Below are 7129 nucleotides of genomic sequence, written 5' to 3'. Positions count from 1 at the left end.
TAAATCTGTCTGCAAACTAGAGCTTCCACCAGAGGCTTGTTGCTGATTAAACTGTTGGTTCTGATTTCTTTGTTGATAGAACCCACTATTTCTTCGGTTGTTACCTGGTTGAACCCATAATTGTTGTTGTTGTTGTTACCGTGAAAAATTCCCAATGGCTTTAGCTTCATCCATTGGCAAATCATCCACATCTGCTTGACACTCCGAAAAGTGATGACTTCCTCCACATAACTCACAAACAATTTGGGCTTGTTTAGCTTGCCCTGCAATGATTTTAGTCAATGCCTCAACCTGAGCTGTTAACTTTGTGATGGCATCAACTTCTAACACACCAGCTACCTTCTTAGATTGACTCCTTTCAGTTGGCCACTGCTGATTGTTTAGAGCCATCTGCTCCAATAGATCATACGCCTCATTAGCACTCTTTCTCATAAAAGCTCCGCCCGCTGCTGCATCTATTAAAGTTCTAGTATTACCAACCAGCCCGTTATAAAAGTTGTGAACCAGCATCCACTTCTCTATACCATGATGAGGACACCTCCTGATCAGATCTTTAAACCTCTCCCAAGCCTCATGGAGAGATTCATTATCTTGTTGGCAGAAATTATTGATTTCTCCTCTCAGCTTTGCAGACTTAGCTGGAGGAAAGAACTTTGACAAGAATTTTGTTGCCAGATCATTCCATGTAGCAATAGAATTAGGTGGCAAGGAATTCAACCAACTCTTGGCTCGTTCTCTGAGCGAGAATGGAAACAATCTCAGTCGAATGGCATCATCGCTAACTCCATTAACCTTAAAAGTTTCACAAAGTTCCATGAAGTTAGAGAGATGCAAATTAGGATCTTCAGAAGGGAGACCACCAAACTGAACTGAAGACTGCACCATTTGAAGGATGGCAGGCTTAATCTCGAAATTGTTTGCATCCACTGCCGGTGGCCTGATACATGACTGCACTCCCGTCAGAGTAGGGAGAATGTAATCTCTCAAGCTACGGCCATTAGCTTGATCTTCCACGGCACCTCCATTATTACCGTTATTACCCCCATTGTTTCCAGCATTATTGTTCACATTGGCAGCCATGATTTACGATGTTTCGGCGATTCTTGGAAACTCTTTCTTGCCTCTTGTTCTTTCGATTCCTCCTGCAAGTTTTCTCGATTTCAGGATCAACTGGTAATATGACTGTTTGTCCTTGACGGCGCATGCACTTAGGATTCCTGAAATAGATCAAGAAATTATTGCAAGAAAAAGGTTAGAAAAATCAGCAAGAGAAAATATACCAAAGTAGAAGTTAGTATAATTTTATGTAATATTAATCTTTAACAATTCCCCGGCAACGGCGCCAAAAACTTGTTGCAATAATTATAAACGCTATGCAAGTATACGCAATCAAGTAGTAAATCTCACACAGGTGAGGTCGATCCCACAGGGAATTGGATTAAGTACCACTAAATTATACTTATGATTCTATTCGGCAAATCGAAAGCAATTATGATTTAAAAACAGTAAAATATGAAAGAAATTCAGAAAACTTAATAACACAATTGAAAGTTGAGCAAGATGAGATAATAGAGAGGAGAATCCTGTTGTTGTTTACCCAAATCGTTAATGATTAATTACTATCCTATTCTTGGAGTGAATGACAGATTATGAAATAACCTAGCTCCTTTCAGATCTTCTAGATTCTAAATCACATGTTATCTAATTAATTCCTTAATTAAACTAACATGAAATCAGCATTAAGTAATAATCTACTCGTCACATAAGTCATGTGAATACTTTCGTTTCACATAGAACATTGATTATCTTAATCTTAGCATTCTCAATTCTCACTTTTCAGATTTCGAATTGAGATCATAGAGCATGCACAAGGTGATCAATCTTAAACATGAAATTAAGAACAAACTAAGATAATTTCACACACAAGAATTGAGGAATGGTAATTAAACATTAACTAGGCAAAACATTAAACAACAATCATCATCCTCCCTAAATGGGAAATTTAGTTCAGAAACAAATCCATAACCATTCCTATAGCAATATTCAACATAAATAAATTAAAGAGGAATAAAGAAAAGAACTGTTGGTGGATGAATTCTGGATCTTCACTTCAATCTCTGTGCTCTTCCCCGCCGCTCTCACCGTATTTTAGGGTTTCTAATCGCTCTCCCAGACTTCCAATCGCAGTTTTCTATTTATAACTGAAATTTAGGGTTCGATGGACGAAAATGCCCCTGGTCCGTACGGGATCTCGCCGCGGCTAAGCTTCCTCTCGCCGCGGCGAGATAATTGAAAATAAGGGGTCTCTCTGTAAGGAGCTTTTAGCCGCGGCCATATACACTCTCGCCGCGGCCAGATGAGTGGAAAAAATAGGCTGTTCTGTAAGGAGCTTTTAGCCGCGGCCATATACAACCTCGCCGCGGCTACTGGAGCAGCCTCCAAATTTTGGTTATTTTGTGATCTAGCCGCGGCCAAGCTATATCTAGCCGCGGCCAGATGTGCAAAATAACCCATAATTCGCGTTTTCTTGGCTCAGCCCGTCTCTTGTTTAATTTCTGCCCCCGAGACATCTTTTATTCCAAAGAACCTGAAAACATAGAAAACAAGCGTAATTCCGTCCTAACACAGCTAAAAACGCACATAAATTAGATCCAAAACATAGGCTAAAAATAGCCTAACAATTGTGTATGAATTTATATTGAACCATGTTATTTTCTGTTATTAAGTTGTAGTTTAATTTCGAATCTTCATTGTTGGTCCAATATGTTTGTTTATCTAATGAGATAAATCCCTAGTGGATTTTCACCATTAGACATACATAATAGTGTTAGATCTCGAAAGATAAATATTGTATATGCGACATCTAGCTGTTCATCAATTGATGACACCTTAGACTAGTATTTTTACAATATGAAACAAGAAGATTACATAAATAAGATTACTTTGTCTTTCGCTAATCGAAGCATCGTTGGATTCTTATTTATAAACGAAATTATCCTAATTCCTCTTATAGCTTATTCATTTCGAAAAGCTCAATAACATATCATTGGATGAATGGTCTATAAATCATTTCATGTCATTCTATTTTTTCTCTTAAGAAATTAAATGACGCATATGATTATAATCCCGAAATTCTATTCCCAATTGATATAAATCCTCAATCTTAGAAATCTCCTACTTGTATGGGCAAATCTGACTTAGAGTTTAAATTAGTAGTGGTGGTCCAAGAAAGAATTACTCATTATATTTGGTATAAATTTAAGTCTTTGACTTTAATTTTAGATTCCAAATAGAAATTTTCTTATATTTCTAATTCCAGAATACAATACAGTTACACTCTCTCAAGTGTTTAATATCCATCTTTTATTAATGGATTCAAACTGTATGGAATATGAGTTAGGTATTCTGTGACCAGGATCCACTTGCAGTATTCTAAGAACTCTTTGATGTAACTAAACCTATGTCATCAAAAGACACTACCATTTTTTTTTAATCTACGGCATTTGTATCTTGTTCATAGTGGATTTGACAAGATCAATCTCTGCAAAGAGTTAATATGCCTATATCCACTGAAAGTAATTCATCTCATTCGCAGATGGATGTACATTCAGGGGTGGATATGAGTTTTTCGTTGTATTCTTAAAACGATAACTCTAGATTATACCTTTTAGCAAGAAATTTGAAATGTTTAAATATTTCATTAATTTCTAGCAATGGTTAAAACCATTAAGGTAAGTGGTTAAAGATCTTGCGAACTGATAGGGGTGGAGAAATAGTTAGTAGATATGCAGTTCAAAGATCATTAAATTGATTTTTGAATTATATCCAAACTTACCTCCCCAGAAATTTCGATTTGCATATTGATGATTAGTTACTAGTCGTTGCCTAAATCCTTCTATGGTAATACAATTTCAGAATGATTTAATGGTAGTATACTTAATGTAAATCATTACTAGATTCATGGATGACCTAATCAAAATCTTAAGAAAAGCTAGAACTGTTAACCATGGTTTGTTAGCTATTCTAAGTGATTAGGGGTGGACCATCCCATTGTCAATAGATAAGAAAGTGTTTGTTCAAACAAATACTACTTTCCTAAGATAATGACTAAGTCTGAAAACAAGTAGCAAATAAAGGAGATATTTAATTCTTGATTCCAAAAGTGTTCTATCATCTTATTTGATATATGATGATCCCACTGCCTCTGTTGTCTTGTCACAACCAAAGAGGTTAATACCATTTAGTTTTCTTAGACATAATTCACGGTACCTTGTCGTAGTGGGAGAGTTTCTAGGAACTCACTTTCTTATGACTTGGGAGACACTAGTGATTAAAATCCATTGTGAGTTTAAACAAGTAATGGATTGTCAAGATAAGAAACTAAGAAGAAAGCCAATAGAACTATGGTTTAATCCATTCACATGGAGTAACCTAAAGTTTTCTATTACAAGGACATAAAAGGAAATCTTCGTTTATAAGTCTATTCAATGGACTTAACAAACTTCCTGTTCCTAGTATTATAGGTTTGAGTTTATCTAAACATATGGCTTGTGGTATACCTGGGAATTACTTACTCTAATGCAAGCAACTTACTTTAGTAAAATGCTGAAGCATTTTATTTCTAATGGCAATCTATAGAAGCTTCACAACTTCTTAGACATAGATTTTATTTATCTAAGGAAAAGTCTCAACTATTCCAGAAAAGATAAAGCCATGAAAGTATTTCTTAAATCAACAGTGAGAGGTCTTAGATATGCTTTTGTATGCCTTAGACCAGACACCTGCTGTTGAGTGGGAGTAATGAGTAGGTATCAGATTAATCCAGGAGAAGAACATTGGAAGACAATCAAGTAAATCCTAAGATTAAGAAGAGGAACTATATGTTAGTCTATAAGGGTGTGTTTAAAACTCTTAAACTACACCATATCAGATTTTGAAATTTGCCTTTGTGCTAGTAAATTTTTTTGATAAGATGGTGATTACTCTGGGGGTTGAATAGTGATTTTGGAGAAGTGTAAAAACCTATCTGAAATCTCTAGGTCTACCAGAGAGAGACTGAATGTTAAAGCTGCAGGAAAGGTACTTATTAAGTCTAAGGAAAGTTCTATACATCTTTGGCACCATTCCAAATTGCCTAAACTACTAGTGTTAATTTCCGGATTAACCAAAAGTAGTTGCCAAAGGTATAGAATCCAGTATCCCAAGAGAGTAGACATATAGAGAGGAATTTCACATTGTCAATAATTTTGTGATTAAGGAAGAGTAATGGTGGAGAAAAGGTTCTGGTTAATTCAACCTTTCAGATCCTATTACGAGGAGTTTACTACTACTACACTTGATTTGTATATCAAGGTGTTGAGATTATTTGAAACACACTTTTTGTTTTATATTAGTGCAAGTGGGAGTTTGTTGGGTTTTATGCCCTAAATAAAACTCATTTCAATATAATCAGATTTACTTATTAATATAGATCAGAAATAACATTTAATGTTGCATGGTTCACATGATTTATTTCATGATTATATGTACATAATGTATGAATTCATCTGAAACCTTTTTCACATACTTGATCCTGTTTATTGTGCTGTCAACACATTGGAAAGTAAACATGACTATGTGAATAAAGTTTCCTAGATTTATCAGACATAGGGTTTTACTGATATGATAATCTACAACAAGAGTTTACTTGCATTTGGAGAAATGCTATGTTCTTTCCAGAGCATTGGTTAAAGTAAAGCTCAGGTTGGATGCATGGAGTATGCATCGGAAGGGACCGATATTGAACTTTGACTTAGATTTATTAAACTTACCGTAATATCTATTCAAGTCAATATCGCCTAGTTGATCCTAGATCAAATGTTCTTAATCCTGTTATGATTAGGCTCAATCTTGAAAGGCTATTCGTGTTCTTTGATTTGTTAGTTAAGCCTACTTTTAGGTCAGGGTGATACGTACATTTTGGGAACACGGTAGTGCAATTGAGTGGGAGCGCTAACATAAACATGGAATCTATAGCTTCTATCTGGCGAATAGTAAGCAAAGGATGATCTCCTTCGAGCTTGACCAAACGAACATAAATGGTGGAGTACTCATTTCACATAAGCTGAAATATCATTTATACGGGGTCAAGTGTTTTAAGGATAAAATACATTGTAGGGTGTAACGGTAATTTAATCCCTTTACAGTGTAGATCATTCATATAGAGGATCATTGATCAAATTAGGATTATAACAATGGATAACTAATGATGTGTCTATATGGTGGAACATATAGAGCATTCTATATACTGAGAGTGCAATTCTAAGTTCTATGCGTGGATTCAACGAAGAATTAATAAGTTAGTGAATTTTAGTGCTAAATTCTTGATCTACTTATTGGAAGCTCGGTTATATAGACCCATGGTCCCCCCACTAGTTGAGATAATATTGCTTGTAAGACTCATGTAATTGGTTTTGATTAATCAATTATAATTCTCAAATTAGACTATGTCTATTTGTGAATTTTTCACTAAGTAAGGGCGAAATTGTAAAGAAAGAGTTTATAGGGGCATATTTGTTAATTATGATACTTTGTATGGTTCAATTAATAAATATGATAAATGACAATATTATTTAATAATTATTTATAGTTATTAAATAGTTAGAATTGGCATTTAAATGGTTGAATTAGAAAATTGGCATTTTTGAGAAAATCAGATGCAGAAAAGATAAAACTGCAAAATTGCAAAAAGTGAGGCCCAAATCCACTAAGCATGGCCATCCACTTTTGTAGGCAATTTAAACTGATATTTTTATTATTTTAATGCCAAATAATTCAAACCTAACCCTAGTGGAATGCTATAAATAGATAGTGAAGGCTTCAGGAAAATTACACTTAAATTTTCTACTTTTTCATTCAGAAAAAACTGAGCCTTCTCTCTCCCTATCTTTGGCCGAATCCACTCTCTCTCTTCCTCATTGAGATTTCGAAATTCTTAGTGTATGAGTAGTGCCCACACACAGCAAGTGATACCTCAATCATAGTGAGGAAGATCGTGAAGAAAGACTTTCAGCAAGAAGGAGGTTTCAGCATCAAAGATTCAGAGAAAGAGATCTAGGTTTAGATATTGATAATGCTCTGCAACAGAAAG

At 35.0% G+C, this 7129-nt stretch overlaps 1 non-coding gene across 1 annotated transcript; it reads left to right on the top strand.

The window, feature by feature from the left end:
* The first annotated feature begins 520 nt into the window (after window positions 1-520).
* Window positions 521-627, top strand: LOC115696099 (small nucleolar RNA R71). Its single transcript, XR_004007697.2, has one exon. It is a non-coding gene; the product is annotated as a small nucleolar RNA R71 (small nucleolar RNA).
* Window positions 628-7129: the final 6502 nt, after the last annotated feature.

This window comes from Cannabis sativa, chromosome 6 (genome assembly GCF_029168945.1).
Source record: "Cannabis sativa cultivar Pink pepper isolate KNU-18-1 chromosome 6, ASM2916894v1, whole genome shotgun sequence".
Taxonomy (NCBI): domain Eukaryota; kingdom Viridiplantae; phylum Streptophyta; class Magnoliopsida; order Rosales; family Cannabaceae; genus Cannabis; species Cannabis sativa.
This window is presented reverse-complemented; position numbering and strand designations above follow the sequence as displayed.